We start from the raw sequence: 20,236 nt of genomic DNA on the forward strand, positions 1-20,236 counted from the left end.
AAAACCTTAAAAAACTAAGCGGGTGGGGACGCAAAACAAAGAATTTAATTACTTTGGCCTTACTATATTATTGTACTTGGGCCTCAGCCCAAGTACATTTGTTTTCATTCCGTGGGAAAAAACTCTGTAAGGTATAACCATTCCTGGCTGAGACCAGGGAGGGCAAAATGCCTTGGCTTCATCTTTCTTGGCATAATAAATGGCGTAATGATGTTAACTGAATGGAAGTGCTGCTCTCAGCCAGTCTTGAATAAGTGAGATGTGAATATTAATGCTTCTCTATCTGAGTTTTTGCCACAAAATCTTCTGAATATAATCAAAATGTGCATCGAAATGCAACAATTAATGCACCCTCCGTTTCCTAGGCGATGGCACGACCCTTGCTACAGCCACTGGACGAGCCAAAGTGGGAGGGGTAATTTCAGTTTGGTCGAACAAGAGGGCTCGAGACCAGAATTTAACATTTAAACTTGAAACATGTTTAATCGCTGACAAGATGTGGACTAGTGTTAACCCAAGTAAAATTGTGAAAAGGAAAGGTTTTATATCCCGGACACAATGAAAAACATTACGACTGGAAACTGTACCCCCAGTTGAGAATAGTAATGCCCACAGCGATGGAGAACACTTATCCTTGAGCTGAGAAAACCAGACCATCATTTCGAAATAGAGCTGCAGATTCGAGAAGCTCGTTCAAAATAGCTAGGTACACCCCATAAAGGGGTGGTTTCGAGTTTTGAGGGCAAATTTCGCCTCCTTCATATAGAAATCGTACGTTTGTTTTTCCAGGAGAACACACCATTTGACACAAAATTTGCATGTAAAGGGGTCGCCAGTAAGCACGTGGTCAAATCTGGCATAAGAAACAATATGAAATGTTGGGTAAAGCCAGTCCAAAATAAACTGATTTGAACTTTTGTGTTTTGTAATTTATACCACTGCAGTAACATTACCTTTTTTTGACAACATCACACAATGTAATACGTTTTGAAACTGAATACTCCGACGTATTCTGTGTCTCCTTTGCTAAAAAATACGGTATGCCGATTACCATGTAAGGAGATGATGACGTCAAGACAGATTTGTAGTGTGTTTGGTCCTGGATGGTGCACGAAGTTTTGTCAAGGTAGCTTGTGTATTTATTTCCTAAATGGGAGAGATTAGGGTCGATCTAAACGAAGGCCGAAGAATGTTATGATCCTCTAAGCGAGCTGAACTCTAACGCGAATGGTTGGATAATTTGGAGAATGTCTAGAATGATCTCGTCTCATTTAAGATTATTTGGCGGTCAGTATTGAATTTCAACTGCGTCACAAGTTTGCGAAATGAGTATTCCGTCGAATGGTCAACGAACGATATTTTAGAAATCTGGAGACATGGCACATCGCATTTTTATATTAATATTTTATATTTTACAAAAGATGTAAGAAGCAATGATTTTGTCGAAAATTCTGAAAAAAATATAGGTAGATTTGATCGCGAACACATTTTCACTTGGGGTCAACTAGCTCTGCGTACGATGCTGTGTGTTCCGCTACAGCTAATCGCCCCGCTCACCACAGCCCTGCAAAGACCCGTACGCGTACGTAGGGTCGGTGACTTCAAATCCATTTTGGGACTTGACGTAAAAAGCCAAATTACTGCCGAAATTCAGCGTTCTTGGGCCCAAGTCGTATCCCAGCCTACCCCAGCTACTCGATCGCTTCCAAAAATGACAGTCTTTTATTCACTTCTCGTAAATAACCGTCGATGTCGGCAACTCTATCGCTAGCCCTGCGTACGATGCTGTGTGTTAGCTGTAGCACATAGCATCGTACGCAGGGCTAGGGGGGTAACCGGAGAAGTCGGCCAGTTGCGAACTCGGCCAGAGCCGGTGCCGACCAACTCGGCCAGTGGGAAAAGTCGGCCAGGAGAAGTCGGCCACTCTCAACAAAGCAATATGATTGCATACGCATTCTCTTCAAAGTTGAATATGCCAAACAATTTTAACTTTTTACTACCATAGTTTTTGTTATTTTGTCAGTTTAATACTACTACGAACATTCAGAAAACAACTCGAAGTCGAAGAGCTCCCCTGTCCACCCTGCAAAACATGTACGGTCTGCCTCAGTGTTTCTGCAGATCGCGCGCGTACCGTATTAAAGTTCACGCAAACATTATGCCATTTCTTCAGTAAAATCCATGGCTTGATGACTCTTTACTAATTTGCTTCACCATCTCCTATGACTTTTTAACGAACTTCAAGTGTAACTATGACGAAGGCTGCAAAACTCGCTACCACGATCGCGATACACCGCCATCTTTAATTTTACCCAATGTGTGTATATCATACGTGCGTTGAACTGTGATCTGTGAAGTTTGCGCCCATCTTATGAATGACATTTAGATCGCTTTCGCATATAACTTTAGTGAGACCTCAAAAAAAGAAACACTATTATGGAGCATATTCTAATTGGGTGCATACTGTACTGGCCGAGTTCGCCCACTGGCCGACTTCTCCAACTGGCCGAGTTCGTAACTGGCCGAGTTCTCCAACTGGCCGAGTTCTCTTGTATTCGCTAGGGGTCAACATGGGGTCGCAGCCATGTTGCCTCAAAACTTATTTCTGTCTGCACTCAAAACTCAAAAATGTCGGATATGAACCTGAAAAATCGATGCAATTTTATCAAACTTCGGCGAAATTTCAGCATATAGACAAAATTTCATCTAGGTAAGGTAAATTTACTGAAATTTGATCGACAAATAATCCTGAGCTTGAACGTGACAGCTCGCCTTCTCCGGGAAGTCAAGTATCCAGCTGCTCATACACAGTTGCCCATATGGCCAGGTTTATGAGATTGTTTTCAAGCGACGGCGGCAGACCGTACGGGGCTCTGGATATGAACCTACCGCCGGTGTAGCTGTAATAACTGTTGCGTTGTTTTTAGTGCCCACGGACGAAGTCCTGGGGAGTTATAGGTTTGGTCATGTCAGTCTGTCCGTCCGTCCGTTCACGCAGATATCTCAGACATGCCCTTGTCAATTTCTTTCAAACTTTGCACAAGAATAGTACCCAACCCCATACAGATGCACGTCGATTTGTTTCACAATGCGATCGAATTTGGCCGTGTTAGAGGACTTTTTAGTTTACACCTCCATAGACTCCCATGTATAAGGCAGTTCTCCATAGACTTTCATGTATAAGGCCAAGAAAAATAAAAATTTAGTTTCTCATCGTATTCATATTCCCTAAAGGATGCAGTGACACAGTTTTTTGTCCCCACGGATAAAGTCCAGGGGGCTTATAGATTGGGTCATATCCGTCCGTGAGTCCATCAGTGAGTCCATCGGTTCACGCAGATATCTCAGACATGTTGACAAAATATCATGTGACCTTGGTGACCTTTGACCTCAAATATACATTATTGTCCATAACTCAGTAACCACAAGTGCTAAACCTTTCATATTTGGTATGATGGGACACCTTATGACGCCACATATTGTACCTCATTAATTATGTGCATATCTAATTTTGAGCGAGCCAATAGAGCTAGAGGTCAGATTTTTGGTATATAGGGATAAGTTAACAATATAATTTGTTTGACAAAACGTCAAGTGACCTCAATGACCTTTGACATCAAATATACATATTTGTCCACAACTCAGTAACCACAAGTGCTACACCCTTCATATTTGGTATGATAGGACACCTTATGACACCATATATTGTACCTCATTAATTATGCGCATATCTTATTTTGAGCGCGCCAATAGAGCTAGAGGTCAGATTTTTGGTATATAGGAATAACTTAGCAATACAATTATTATGACAAAATGTGACGTGACCTCAATGACCTTTGACCTCAAATATATATATTTGTCCACAACTCAGTAACCACAAGTGCTACATCCTTCATATTTGGTATGATAAGACACCTAACGACACCACATATTGTACCTTATTAATTATGCGCATATCTAATTTTGAGCGAGCCAATAGAGCTAGAGGTCTGATTTTTGGTATATAGGAATAACTTAGCAATACAATTATTTTGACAAAATGTCACGTGATCTCAATGACCTTTGACATCAAATATATATATTTGTCCACAACTCAGTAACCACAAGTGCTACACCCTTCATATTTGGTATGATGGGACACCTTATGACACCACATATTGTACCTCATTAATTATTCGCATATCTAATTCTGAGCAAGCCAATAGAGCTGGATGTCCGATTTTTGGTATATAGGGATAACTATAGGGTAGAAATCTAAATATGCCCATCTAAATATTAGACATCTACCATCGAGAACAAAAGAAATTTGCTGTAATTTGAATATTTAAGGAGTTTAAGCAATTTCACTATAAATAAAGAACCCCTGCCTCAAACTCCACAAAAGTTGCTAGACATATTTTGCCGTTGTCATGCCATTGCTTCGTTTAATAACCAGTTAATCAAATGCCTAATTCACAGGAGGAAATTCAAGACCATATTTGAATAGTAGTATATATTGTCCTCAAAATTACTCTATCTTGGCCCAAGTACTCATTGCCTTCAGCAATACTGCCTTGTTATTATTATTATTATATCTTTATTTCAGATTATAAAAATCCATAGCAAAACAACAATACATTTTAAAATATACGCTTACTCCAAATCCTCCACAGTCCACTCTGTGATAACACTGATAAAGATAAAACACTCACCACAAGCGGGTTACTTGAGAGATGGAGTCTGCTCAGAAAACTAAATGATTTTTTCCGAAGGATTTCATCAAAAGTTAAAATCGAAAGACTGACAAACATTGCACTGTTACTCTGAATAAAAGAATGTTTAAAACCAGATAACTTACGAAAAACATGGGAGTAAGCTCGTCTAACTGCATTAAACGTACATAAAGAAAACGTACTCCACAAGTAAGAACAATAAGGGATATCACAAAAGACAGAAAATAAGTGACATTTAACAGAAAGAGACGCGAATTTAAAATCACGAATTATAGCATTGCCACGAACATAAAATTGCCGAGTCTGAGCCTAAATGTCCTCATTATCCCTAAGGTCACAAGCGATTAAGTGACCGAGGTATTTATAAAACACTAACATAATTAAGCATTTTACCATTAAGATAAATTGGAACTTGTCTAAGCTTACGAATACTTGGTTGAAATATCATACAAACTGTCTTTTGCTCATTGAAAAATATTGAATGATTGTCACCATAATGACCGCATATATCAACAAGCTTCTGCTGGCCATAGGCTCCGGTAGAAATAATAACTAAATCGTCAGCATAAATCAAATGATTCACCTTATAGTCACCAATAAGGCATCCATAGGGAAGTGTGGAGAGATTCTTACAGATATCATCCAAATAGACGGTGAAAAAGAAAGGTGACGTAATGCCGCCCTGTTTTACCCCATTCTTTGAATGAAAAGATTCAGATAGTAACCCATTCCATCTCACAACAAAGTCTTGATACTTATACATATACGACAAAATCTTAATGAGATAAGTAAAAAAAATCAAACCAGTTACAACAAGCGTTTTATGATTGTTCAAGATGCATTACGATAGCTTGAGGGACTTTGACTTTGACTTCGACCGCCAACTATCTCAATGATATGAATGTACTTAATTGACCACTTTTCGGCACCGCAACGAAGCAATATTAACCATTTTTAATATTTGAGATAGAGCCAGGATGGCATTTCTGTCCATCCTATATGATGCCTTCGAATACACAAGAAAAAAGTAACTTGTTTATGTCTTTTTCTGAACTGACCAGGTTACTAAAAGCGTGTATGAGCGATCAGTTGTTGATTCTAAAGTCTGTATACTACAGGTCTATATGAAGCTTTGTGCAGTGGTTATTTTTCGTCATCAAAACATAAATACGTTGTAAAACAAACATTCAAAATTTGTTTACTGGAGATGCAAAGTTTTGACCATCCAAACGCTTATAGCGTCCTCCAGCACAAGGTCAACTTGATCAGTCTAGAAGATTGTTAAGTATGGACCATACTGGCAAAGCGTATAGGTTACAAAATTGTGTTCTATACCTATGCTATTTGCATAAAACATTCACATCGTCCGCACGAGTCCACAGTGGCAGGAGTATTGCAAGGCAGCCGGCTAGCCTCTCCTCTGAACACTTGCTGCCTCTTTATTAATTGCAAAAAGGGGAACTTTTGGTGTCCAGAAATCATATACCGTGAGACACAAAAGTTGTAATCTTGCTTCAATTTTTGAATGAAATTTCAAAGGTTTCGAAATGCCATGCTTGATGATGATTTTCTTGATAGCATTTTCCTCTATTGCCAAACGCGGTTACACTTATTCCAAGGGAGCTTCATAGAATTCCCCTCCGAATATACTAAAACTCCCTCCCTACGAACGTCAGATTTTCCGAATCTGATATAAATAAAACGCGCAGTCTCGCAAGTTCTGTTTGCCGAAGACGGAATCACAACTTGTACGAGCGTATGACAGCGGTGTGACGCAAGCTGAACGCGCAGTCTGGGCAGGCTCGCGATGGTAAGCTTACACAAGGGACGAAGTCGAAGATTGCCTGGCCTAAACTTCTGTAACCTTCTGAAAGGTAATAATCTCCATAAATGTAACATCAACCATAATTGTGATAAAATGCACCCATTAATGTAATATCGCCCCATAAATGTAACAAAAATCAACAATGTAATAAAAACATCAACCATAATTCTAATAAATGGTAACCATAAATTTAATAAAAACACCGAAAAATGTTATACTTATCAACCATAAATGTAATAAATCTATATCATCACCGCAATTAAAGAATTAGCCCTTAAATATTTATCTATGTAATAAAGGGAAAGCAACCCCAAACATCGTTCATATCTTGGTTGTTAGCGTTTAGTGTATTTTGTGTATTTTGTAAGTGTATTTTACGTTCGCTGTTTTGTGTATAGAACTGATTGGCCATGGCGAGACACAGCTGTAATCTACGTGTCAGTGCAATCTCTACTCCATAGTGGAGTGACTATATGAATACTACGATCCTTCAACGCTATGTGTCGAAAGTTTGTCATACTTTCTTTATTAGTCGCCTCGAATTCACCTTCAGTGGATAAATGTGTGGAATAATTGATAGATTGTATGTATTACTATGTTGTCCTAGTGGAAGTTTGTTCTTTCACCGGGGAAGCTATAGGATGTCTAATTTTGTTCTACTGTGTTCAAGATAGTGTTCGTGTTATGCTTACTGAATTGAAATATATGATATACAGTGTTGTTCTCGTCAACATGTTTTGTATCATACATTCCTGTTATATGCTTGTATTTTTCTCTGTTTTTTTGTTCTTAGTCGTCTGTTGAAATCTTTATGGGCTATCACTGGCTGACGAGCTATTTTGACGTTTCCTTATTTAGTAATCATTAGCGTTTGTACCTGCTGTTCCACTTGCTTTATATCACCGTTTTCTCATTGTCTCCTCAATGTATTCTATTCTGTGACTTCGAAAGGAAACCTAGTTTCAGGAAAGTATGCAATAACATTACATATTCTTATCAAAGTTTATTATTTACTCGGGACATTAATAAGCCAAGGATCGCGTACAAGTAAAAGTTTATTACATTTGTTGTAGAGTTTTATTACATTTATGATTAATTTATGTATTCGGGCTGTTACAATAATGGTTGACTGTTTTATTACCTATGTGGTTGATTTTATGGCAATTGTGGTTAATATTACATTTATGGGGATTATTACATTTATGGAGGTTACAGACTGTAGATGGTGCGAACTAAATATCCAAACAAGCGCGGTGGCGGGGGAAAGGATGAAAGTCACTCAATGAATGAAGATACTTCGGCAAACTCATAAACTTCGAAAAGCGAAACAAATGAAAGGTATACTGTCACCTGTTCCAATTTTGCCACAGTTACCATGGAAAGAGAAAATCTAACCAATCACAGATTTTAAGCGGGTGGCCGCTTTTTAAAAATAGCGCCCTCACATGGGCATTTTGAATACCAAGGAACGCCCATTTGACCATATATGGGCATATTTAGATTACAGGTGACTGTAAACCTTTAATCCGCCATTCCAGGGTCGACACTTTACATTTGCATATCGCCAGAATCGTTTGATCAGAAAACGATACACAAATTTTGGTAAAAATCAAAGCCTGAAGGACTGTCCTTGAATTCTATTTTACCATGACAACTTATCACACGTGATTTCTCAAATGTATTAATTTTACGGCTATTCGATGATGAACAACTTAACCTCATTGAAATTCAAATGTAGGCGTGTCTGACCTACTTCAATGACAGACTACATTTAGCAGAGCACCCTGGTCACGTAATGGGATTGTACAGATTAGTGCGGGTTGTTAGAGTTGCTATTCCGAGATGAGTGTCCTCAAAACTATGTAAACAGTGCATTCATGTTTCTTCGCCTGACTTTTCGGGTCGCAAGGACGTACTAATTTGATTTGCTGTAATGCATATTTCGAGGATTTTATCGTCGCTTGAAGGACTTATTTCTGTGATTAAAACTATAAAAGTGATGTCACATTTGTATTTTATTCATAACAACAATCGATCGTCCTATAAGGTAACAGATGTCAAATAGACGTCGCGCCATTATAGCTATGTAACGGTCATTTGGGTTCACTCTTTTTGTGTATATTAAACAGTTAAGCTAATCTTTCCCCGGGCCGTCTGGACGATTCTATGTGAAGTGCCTATAACTGGCATATTTTTTCAGTGTTATTTCTGCTAACAGCATTGGTTGAGGAAGGTGTAGATAACACAATTATGATGCAAAGCGATGTAGCATCAGAAACATCGACTTGATTGATAGAGTTTAAATCTTCCCATTAATTAATACATATTAGCAAAGCAAGCACATAATTTGAGAGCAAGTGAGTGAAAAAGTGAGTCAATGGGTTAGGAATGAGTATGCGTTTTACGTACTGGACGGTTTGATGAATGCGTAAATGCATTAATAAGTAAGTATACAGAATATTGTGACGACGACCGCATACATTTTAACAATGCACATCGGACGTATACATTTTAACAATGCATCGACCAAAGCAGATGCCCTCATTTTTGCATGCTTCTGCATCACAAATAAACCACTCCCAAACATTTAATTTCAACTGCCGCCATGTTTTCGAATTACTTTCCCTCACTTCGGGTACATGTGATGGTAACTCCGAAAGCATATGGCTATAGAAAGACCCGTGGTATATTTGTATTGTAAGCAACAGGTCAAACAGCATCGCTTCACCGATAACAACATCGAAGGGTCGATTTCCGTGGCAGATAACCGTCATCAATCGTTTTCCTTGTGTAGACAGAGTCGGAATTCGACCTTGCAAGGCGTAAAAGCTGTTTTTGTCAAAATGAGTAGATGAATTGATCCCAAATATGTAACAGCAGATGTTCATGTAAATAAAACCGTTGTTTCATTTCATTTTTAAAGACTCAATGTACTACTTAGCTGTAGGGCACTTAGTCAAACCCACCTGAATAATTAAAATACATTTACAACATCTATAAATATAACTCTAAAGAATACCAGCTGAATATTTCGTTGTTTGATATGCATGTAACTGCAATGTAGGTGATGCAAGTGACGTTTATAGCTTAGACGAGAAGTGAAAGCGTATGAGAGAGAGAGAGAGAGAGAGAGAGAGAGAGAGAGAGAGAGAGAGAGAGAGAGAGAGAGAGAGAGAGAGAGTGTGTGTGACAATTCTCATTGTCATATTTCTAAAAGTACTCTCTATGAAATTTAAAAGTTGTACAATGCCAGAGTGACTTAGAAAATGATATTAAAAAGAAACTAGCCGTATTTTCTACCCTGGGTTGGTAACTCTGCTGGTGGACAGAATTGTCCCCGAGGTTATCGTTCGCCCAGTTAAAGCGATGAAATTCGTTTCTTCGCCTCGATAAAGTTTGTAAGTGCGATTTGTGATAGTGAGCATGTAACAACTTAGCCGGCTATTGAACCACTCTTTTTGGGAGTGGAGATTTAGCCGAGCGGTTCTCTCTGTGGCCTCTCCGCTAGGCGACTGATGCCGTATGTTGTGGGTTCGAACCCGATTGAAAAAAAAAACTAGCCGTATTGATAAAGAGAGCGGGAGAGAGCAGGGATTGCCAGCGATTTAGAATGTACTTTCCACAGATGGGTCCGGTACATCAGAACCTTCATTTATTATATGTACATTTTACTCCTTCGTGTTGTTTGCTCTCCTTTCCATTGACTCTCCTATTGATAATCTGTTGAACGCAAAATGTAAGTTACTAAATCTAAAAACAATATTTGTGCTTCTGATCTTTCTTCTTACCAGGTCTCCTGAGATAGAGCACTTTGAGCATACTTGGTTAAATTTACCGAGAAACCTGTTCACTATTACAGTGCAAGTTCCTGACGGAGACCCATGCAAAGTAATCAGAATGTAGAGCTTCCGTTCAGGTCAAATATAAAAAAATGTACGTTTCCCGTAACCCGACCGACCCTGAAAAAACCCCGCCAACTGTAGTCATTATTTCGCATTTTCAAAAACAAATCAGTAAATATCTAAATTTACCGTATTTTATCGATCGCAACCAACAAAAAGAAAATTTAAAAAAACCCTCCTACTATACCAGCCCTAATTTTTAGCGGCATGTTACCGGAGACACACATATGTTTTATTTGGACTTATTTTGTCGCTCGCACTCGTCTTGATGAGTATTACATAGCGTTACATGGTATACTGGGACCATGTAAACCGGTCAAATCACGTACCATAACTGATCCGCTTGTGCGGGGTAAAGCGGTTTTGCGATCTGTTTGTATCCTAATGTGCGTATATCCAAAACACTGACTGTGAACTGAAAGTGAAATGATTTAACCCGCGTTTCAAAGGGCAGTAAATTGAAAGTTTGATCCGAAAGGTAAACGGAAGTTAGTGAACCATCCCCAAGTGTCAGACACCTGTTTTATCGTGAAAAGTTCACTTCCAGGAAATGGATCCACGATTCCATATGCGTACTTTTGTACGTACGCCTGGTTCATATTTCCGTTTAAATCAGAAATGATTACTTTAATCTGTACGCGTGCTGCAAACGTAGGGAATCTATCATGTCAAAATGGGTCATCCCAGCCATTATTCTTATTACAACCATTCATTTTCTTGACATTTTCGACAGCAATCGTTCGACAATTTCACCATTTTACTGATACTTATCCAATACAGATACAGTAAAAATGCAAGGCTATGTGAATGTTTCCCTGGCACAAGCTATATACAGGAATACAAGCCCACGACCAAACCGAGCCCAGGCTAACGAAATGCAAGCTTACGTCTTATCAAATTTCGCCGAGTTGCGACCAAACAATGGCTCTGTAGCTGAGATCCCTTGTCTGTCGATGTTTTATCTGACATGCCGTGAACTTTTGATACAAACAAGTGCATATTGTACAGGCATTGAAAGGGATACAGTATGAAGGCAAACAGTAACTTGATTTTTTTACGGGTATTTAAAATTATCATCTAACGGCAAATATGTAATTGTATTCCACAGAACAACAACAGACGTTGGTTATTTAGTAAAGGTCACCATTCGCTTGCTTATGCTGTCACGGTAAAAATCCATATTTATAGAATTGCTTACTGAATGTAGTGAATAGAAAATATACTTTTCCATGAGCTTATTTGTGAATGCTGTATATTTTGACGACGCCAAAGTATCACAGTACACTATTACAATAATGGAGATACCCTTCTCCTCGTTGCGAATTGCGCGTTTGGTGCTACTGCTGTATATTGACAATACCAAATCATCTGAAAAAAACTTATCTTTCCCTAATTTACACTCAAGCATAGGGTGTGATCTCTGAGGACCCTTATTTGTGGTTCACAATTTAAAATTTATGGCCATACAAAAATGTTACACATTTCCAAAAATATCTCTGGGCAAATATAGACCTTTCCCCATGCCTATTATGCAAATAAAAACAAGGCTAAAAGAATACAGTCAACACGATTGGAACTAATTTGGGATAATTGGACCTTCATATCTTTCAAATTTCCCAAAAATGTTATATATAGGCGGCCCATAGCTGAATGTTGCAATATTACAAATTACTCATAAAAACAAGTGTATAACTTAAAAAGAAGTGCAGATGAGCTTACATTTGCAGCTTAAACAGACATTACTTCGCCATCCAATCATATCAAATCAGTTCAAATCGTGTTAACCTATTGTTCACAAGGTTTATGGGAGAGTTCCTCGAAGATGTGACAAAATAAAGATAAAAGTTGCACATTCTTACAATGATCAATGAAAATTACTCTTTTCGCATATGTCGGCGTTATAGGGCCCCAAGAACTAGAACAAATAGATCAAAACATTCGTTCATTCCCACTGCAATTTCAGTACTGAACCAAAAGAGAAACGACTAGTCCTCTTTGTTTTTTAATGTGTTGTATCGACCACTGTTTTTCGTGTTTTTTTTGGCTTTTCAGCCCCCATTGCTTTTAATATCTTTCTCTCTCAATTTGTCAACATCCATGTTTTTGTGTATGTTTCTAGTGATATTTTTAATAGTGTTATATACGGTAGTTTTCGCTGCCTTTCTGTTTTTATGTATCTCTTTTGTAACTTTTTAACCTGACCGCTGCTGTACAAAGAATTGCCCACATTGTTGGAATAATAAAGAGCTATTAAACATGCAATAGACACATTCTGTTCAGAACACGAAACTCTAAATCTAAACGATTGAGCTCACCTGGTAAACCATAGTTTCAAGATGTTTAAATATCCCTCCCTCCCTCCCTTCTCCTCCCCCGTGTGTTTAGCTCTGCGGGTTGATATAGACATGGTTACTGAAATAAACGATTCAAGCAGCAGTGATATTGACAACATTTAAAAGTCGCATAAGGTCATCGCAAGCCAGGCTCTACGTTACTTAGTACCATCATTTGTGCACATAAAGTCGAGTACTTGCTATACCTATATTATGAACAACAATTGGAAAACTGCTTTCAATCAGTATTCATAATAAAGTACATTAATTGTCTTTCGAAGACTAGAAAAAAAAACAAATGTTTCGCGGGAGTGGGAAAGACGTGAATTCTGGAAGTGTCGCCTCTCATCCCCGGTTCCCGAATGATTCTTGATACCGCAAGTGGCATAGTCAGGTTGTCTCTCATAGGAACAGCCGTCAACGGATATCCCACGTCAAAGCATCAACCGAGCAAGAACACACAAGCAACGCTCATTTTTGTAGTTTAGATATGTTAACAAGCATAAAAATTAGAGTCCAAATCAGGTGAAATAATTCGGCTTTGTAAAGTCCGCACAGCATCGGCGAGTGTATACCATGAGGAATAACGCAAGAAACAAACATTTCGTTGCGGAAAATGATTAAAAGTCTCTAAACTTTTTAAAAGGCTGTAAATACACGGCAGGAATGAGTAGACTCACAACCCTGGGGAACGCGCAATAATGAAAACTCGATTAAATTTACATAAGATGCAAATCCTCATTATCAAGACTCTGATAAGATTTGTCGATAACAGACAGACTCAGCCATCTGAAGACCGAAGGTGTATTGAAAAATAATTATCACATAAATAATAATAGGAACAACTCCACAGTAGACAGCAGGTCGACTCAGGTTACTCAACTCTTATCTCAATAAAGAGTTCACGACCGCATTACATTGAGTTCAAGATAATTTACAAAAAACACGGAATCGCTACATATCCCAAAACAACACGGTTTTACTTATACCGCACAAGAAAAGCATGTTGGCGGACATATCTTTTCGCTTCAATTAACGTTATCTTCTTCAGCGAAGTAATTTGAGATAAACAAAATAATTTCGCTGTTCACAAGTCCCGTCAAACAAGGAAAACATTTGAAATTAATCGAAGTTCCCAGATGTTTCATATATTATGATTTGCGCTTTATACGTTTGGTCACAAAATATCCGGAGTATATATTCAGGGAACCAACTCCCTGTAAGGTTAGCCAGGAATACGTGTTCTGTGAAGGGTAAGAATTGGACTAATGGCAATGCCATTCAACGAATGTATGTAATCAAGAAATATGATTTTCTAATTCTAAAATGTTATGTCCAAATCATCAATGGGAATCGACTGAGGGAGAAACGTAATGAAGTGTATTAGTTCTAGATATTTCCATGTGTCCTCTAACGCACCACTGACTCATTAAATCCTTGTTGGTAGTGACGTTGTAACAATCCTCGCACGTGTTGTATTTTCATAGTCGAATTGAATACTTATAAGCCCATCGGGTTGGCAACTCAGAAAGTTGAAAGTCACAATAAGCTTAATAAGTAATTACCGTACTACTAATACTTACTATTACTTAATACTACTTACTACTACTATTATTATTACTATTACTACTACTGCCACTACAATCAATGGTGATTGAAGTACCTATTTATTGGTGTGGGGGATAGGTCAAACACGATCATTCGGTTGGTGCACTTGCTCGAATGATACGAATGGTACTAATGATACTTCCTAATCTTCCAAATAAATCAGCAATAAACAATGTGTTATAGAGCGGGCCGAAATTGACATTTACACTTTATTTTAAGCTTCTCGAAGTTTGTTCTTGAAATTGAGGTAGTACGCGTCTCGAAATTCAGAAGTCAAAAAACTTGTGCTAAAACTTTCTGTGAGTAAACTTTAAACCAATCCACTTCGAAATAAAGAATAAAAATCAGAGGTCACCGTGTAAAATTTGGCACTAGAGAAACAAATTACCCTATATTTACCGGTACTTGAAATTCAAAATGGTCGCCATCCTTATGATAACTCTATGAGAGATTGAAATTTTCGATTTTTGCGAAAATACGCCCGGAAACTTTATTTACTCCATGAGCTTCAAAATTAGGTCCTACAAGTTGTAGAACAAGTAAAATTTGTAACAGTTTGAGAGTCCGAATATCTCTTCCATTCTACTTTAAAGGTAGCACATCGCAAAGGCTTATTGTTTTCAAGCGACGACGCGCTCGCCATCTGCGACCACGAACAGAAATTTTGAAACTTACAATATCTTGCACGTTTCACCTGTACGCACAAAATGGAAAGAGACATAAATATAACGTTGCCAGTAAATCGTGGTTTGTTGTCTGCTTTCTCATCGAACAACAGCAAGCTAACATGGATGGCTTTCACTCAAAACGGCAGGTTTTACATTAACATGAACGATGGTGAATTTAGGGCCGTCCTGAACAGGTCCGATCCCTACGTCGAGATATCTCTAGCAAGTTTGCGACGGAGAAAGCTCTCAGTTGTATACACAAAGCTTTGACTGGGCATGTCTGTAGGCCCTTAAAAAGGCAACGTATTTACCTGCCAACAGATCCTCTTCACTTTAGGGTACGTATAAAAGGCATAAGATTCCTTCAACACTCAATAAAATCGACGCTCGATGATCTTTTTCGAAAGCTGCAGGACATATGTGTTCCCACCTGTGCCGCTCACCTGAGAGTTTCCCCGTGTGTTTTAAACCTGCCCTGACGGACTTCTCTATTTTGTCGAGTGTCGGGAGTATTATGAATATTAATGATTGATATGCAAAATGCCTCTGAATATTACATTATTTATATGCTTTGCAACTAGCTGTGGCAAGTTAAACCAGCAATAGTCAGTAAATTATTAAATATAGTCATTGGGAACACATAGCATTATTAAAACAGACACATCTTGTGTACGTCCACTAAATAAAGCCTTGAACATGTAACCTCGGTTTAATTTGAAAGTCTATTGTCTAAGTGACTGTGCGACTGAAAAAAACCTTTCCACTGTTCAGAGTATTTCCTCGAACTGCTCGCCTTCATCAACTATGTAGGATGCAAATGTCGGAGCGATTTTTGAGCAACGTCGAATGATGGGACATAGGTCACGATCATTTGTCAGTTGTTGAAAGTCAGAAGTAGCTGACATGCCGGCTGTTGTGAAATCAGCGTGCTGGTGGTATTTCTATCAATATATACGAAGGGATGCTCTGTTGTCCTGGCAAGCCTTGCCTTAATCTAAGCTGACAGACAGATTATCCGAAATCTACAGATAAACTCATGTTTTAATGCTGAATAGTTTACTTATAGGGAAACTTTAGAAGACCAACTGATTTGATACGCGAACAGCAAGTTTGATGAGAGAGAGAGAGAGAGAGAGAGAGAGAGAGAGAGAGAGAGAGAGAGAGAGAGAGAGAGAGAGCCGCCAACTATCCAGGAGTAACCATTATTTGCAAAAACTTTGACTAAATTATTTCAGAGAAAAAGCACATCTTTCAATTCCACTGAAGAACATGCCAATGAAAATACCAGTGACTCATGGTGTCTAAAACACAAACAAAAGATTTTCAAAATGAATTGCCCATTTATTTGCTATTTCTGATCCACTCTAAGTCACTACATACGTAGGAAGTTTTGTCAAATATAACAATCGACCGAGCATGCAGAAAACATCAAGATAAAAGGGTAGGTTTTGAATATTTCTGTACTGTCGATTTTCCGATTGCAACTCAGTGTCCTGCTCTTCATCGGTAGATAATTCTGCTAATTGGTTTATCCATGGGCGTCGTGATAAGCGGCTTTACTAAATGAAGCCGATACGCGACTTATTGCTGTACCTACTCCAAAAAGATGAATTTTCCCTTCAGTAAAAGTGTTATTGTCTTTGCAAAGAAGTGCAACCCTCCATAAAAACGAAACAGTCATTGAGAAATCGCTGTTCATCGGACCGAAATGATAGGAAGATGCGCTCAATGAATTTTGAGAACGCACAGTGCTTCTGTGTCACTGGCAGAACTTCACCTCTAGAGGGAACAAGCCTTAGTCCCAAATTGCCGATGTCTATGTTATATGAGTCAATATATATCAGTTACGCGGATTTACAACAAACTATAAAACACGATGATTGTTTGGTAGTCAGATATACTATACTTACGTATATTTGTAAGTATCATCAAGATTCTAGGGAATTTTTGGCTAACTTGAAAAATATTGGAATGTTGGCACTGCTGTCCCTGGAATGAAAATGTGCGGGCAACTGTCCACAGTGCTGAATTTATAAATGACTGATTGAGACAAAGTGAATGCAATATGGATGGTGAAGATGACAAATAGACAATGACGGGTAATTGAAATGGTCTCACACGAAGGTGAGACATGAGTGCAAGTACTCTACATGAACCTAAAATTTTAAATATTCAGTCAGTAAGCTAAACACGTGCAGGCTGGCCTAATTTTTCCGCTTGAGTGGTCAAAACGGAATGCTAGATGGCCATAAAACGGATCACAAGTTATAAATAAATAAATACATATATATATATAGAGAGAGAGAGAGAGAGAGAGAGAGAGAGAGAGAGAGAGAGAGAGAGAGAGAGAGAGAGAGAGAGAGAGAGAGAGAGAGAGAGAGAGAGAGAGAGAGAGAGGCATTTCTTTCAAACCTCCCCCCCCCCAAAAAAAAAAAAATTGCAGTGTAGCGACAATCTGATGTAGTTGTATGATTTGTCTCAGGATACCCTGTCACACATTGACGATTTAGCCAGCGTATGGCATGTAAGGCATGTAAGGACTTGACCAAAGGCAAAGGCTTTACACTTGCCATGTAAAGTGGTGATAACGTCAAAATTTCTCTAAAACGCTGGCTTACGCTGAAGTAATGATGTATTTTTCAATTTTTGGCGTATACATAGCGTAATTCATTAACCTACTCATGGGTTAAAATACGTGTTAGGTACGCTAGACAATTATCTCGATGCATTTCAACTTATGAGTAACTTACAAGTAACGTGTGTGAACGTGTGTCAACGAGCGCATAACCTACTTACAACTTATGGCCCGCGTGTGCGGGACGTATAAACCATACGCCGGCATACGTCGAAAAGTTTTGTGCATGCACAAAAGTTTTCGACGACCTCGCCGTTCTACGACATGTACCAGCGTGCTTCAGCGTGCTTTTAACTTATACAAAACTTACTCATAACGTATTCGACGTACGTTAGCGTATTCGCCAATTTTTTTCATACGTTGGCATACGCTGGCCGAATTGGCAAGGTGCGACAGGGCAATTAGGTAAAATAATGTAATGGCTACTTGGAAGCCATTCTCTATATCGTATCACGAATTTAAGGACAAGTTACAAGTAATGATCGTGCAAAATACCGGGCATCAAACTTTAATAAGCCGAGTCGATGGTTACGGTCATCCTTGAAAATATGACAGAGTTTGCAAAAAATTCATCCCAATCCAATGTTGAGATATTGACCCAACAGATGAGCCATAGACAGTAACGGGTGATCAGACTTGAACAGAGAGACATCGTGTCTGCACATGCATCGGTAGCTCCCGGTAGCCTAGCATACACTACACCTAAGTTGATAGGGTATTTTCTAACCGCCCCTCCACACCACCGGTGGGTCGGTGGAGGGACTGTTATGTTGGTGGAGGGACTGTGATTTGCAAAATCTGTAGCGTAACAGTGCATTTACAGTGTTTACACGTTACAACCGCAACATCAATTTTATGCAATGACGCAGTTTGGTTACTCTTTCTTTATATGGACTCATCACTACGAAGGTGATAGAATTTACGTAGGAGACAGGCTTGTTTATGTTGTATGCAGTAATTACTCTAGCTTAACATATCATTTTTAATACATCGGCTTGTTCCGATATCTTGCCACGAACGCTTCACTGCATCTTTAATTTCGGGAGTTATTTGATAATAATTTGAGGGGAAAAGACGTGCACGTCGTGTACACTCGACAGCTGCGCGTAGATGACTGATTTGTTTGTGATGGGAATGTGGAAATTAATTTTGACTTGGCTTACCCTGGAGAATCCGTCATATTGTGAAAAAAATGATCAGGGGAATATATATTATTAGAAGCAAAAGAACCGTTCTATAAACGTATGCGGACGAATTTAATGTTTCAGAAATGTAATTTTTTTGTGGTTGTCCATGCGTGTAATCTGATATTTTGTATGCACGATGGACAATTTTTTCAAAGTTACAATGTGAAGTTTTGCATCCTTGCTGCGCCTGGGTCGAAAATCCACGCGCAGGTGATATAATCAAATATAGACCGGGATAAAATAAAAAAAAATACGAATTTCAGCGCTCAAATTACTTCAACAGTAAGAGAAGCCTCTCTGTCCCACATCTTGTTTGCCCATCCGTCGGTCTCTGCATTGTCGTTTTTGTTATACCCACTGCTCAAATCAAGTCAGAATGGCCGGTGCTACAACTTCTTAATATAGACTGCCTGCAATAATTAATGTCCCACGTGATTGATATTAAACGTTAGATCCGGCCTAGAATAAATTTGATGATGATAAGAACATTTCATTGATTACACAATAAACTGTTTGCATGTCTAAAACTTGTATTTGAATCATAATTTAGCGGGAGGAAGAAGAAATTGTATTTGTTTTCTTGGACAATGAGAATGAAACAATCATCAAATATTGACATTACATTAGAGCACGGAAGCACGTCAACGTTAGCATCAAAACGAGACGAACAGATACTTTATAATTTCAATGAAAAAGTTACTATCAGGTCGTCGGAAACAGCAAGGCTGTCCTGTGTAGAAGTTACAAAATTACAGGGCAAACAGAAATAATTAGAAACTTACTCCTGATATTGTCTTCAGTCTTGACTCTGGCATGTGTGTTGACAACGATTTTCCCATTCTTTGATTCGACGCGTAACTGCATCCTCAAAGTGTTACAGCGGCTTTGCGTGCAGAGGGAATACCACGGGGACCAGCGGAACTTAATTATTCAATTAAATAGGATGTGTAAGTATTGGATGTCCTTACCCAAGAAAGCTTGACCTATCTGCCTATAAAGCCGAAGTTAATATCTCTGCTGACAGTTTCAAAGGAAACGCTCCATTTTTAGCTCACGTGTTCTAACATTTAAGCTGATATCGCACGATGTCTCTCTGCCTGCCTGCCTGTCTGTCTGTCTGTCTGTCTGTCTGACTGTCTGTCTGTCTGTCTGTCTGTCTGCCGGTCTGTGGGCCCGATATCTAAAGAACGGCTTATCAGATCGGAATCAAATCTGGTACGTAAATTTTGTTTGGAAATGGCAAGAAGTAGTCAGTTTTTAGTGGGTTTGGCTTGCATATTTATGCTTATTTGCATAATTGATGATTTTTTGAAAAAACAAACAAAATCCATTGAGAAAGTCTAAACAAAATTTGATGAGATTTGCC

General features: G+C 38.7%; 1 protein-coding gene across 3 annotated transcripts in view; it reads right to left on the minus strand.

Annotated features, from left to right (window-relative positions):
* Positions 1 to 20,236, minus strand: part of LOC139147695 (neuronal acetylcholine receptor subunit alpha-2-like) — a 61,718-nt gene that overhangs the window by 21,316 nt on the left and 20,166 nt on the right. The window contains exon 1 of one of the 3 annotated variants that reach the window (XM_070718857.1): positions 15,360 to 15,553. The exons of the other annotated variants lie outside the window; for them this stretch is intronic. The gene's annotated coding sequence lies outside the window, so the exon portion shown is untranslated. Of the gene's footprint in view, positions 1 to 15,359; positions 15,554 to 20,236 lie in introns of those variants that run through there. 3 annotated transcript variants of the gene reach the window in all.

The sequence above is a fragment of the Ptychodera flava genome, chromosome 13, assembly GCF_041260155.1.
Source record: "Ptychodera flava strain L36383 chromosome 13, AS_Pfla_20210202, whole genome shotgun sequence".
NCBI lineage: Eukaryota > Metazoa > Hemichordata > Enteropneusta > Ptychoderidae > Ptychodera > Ptychodera flava.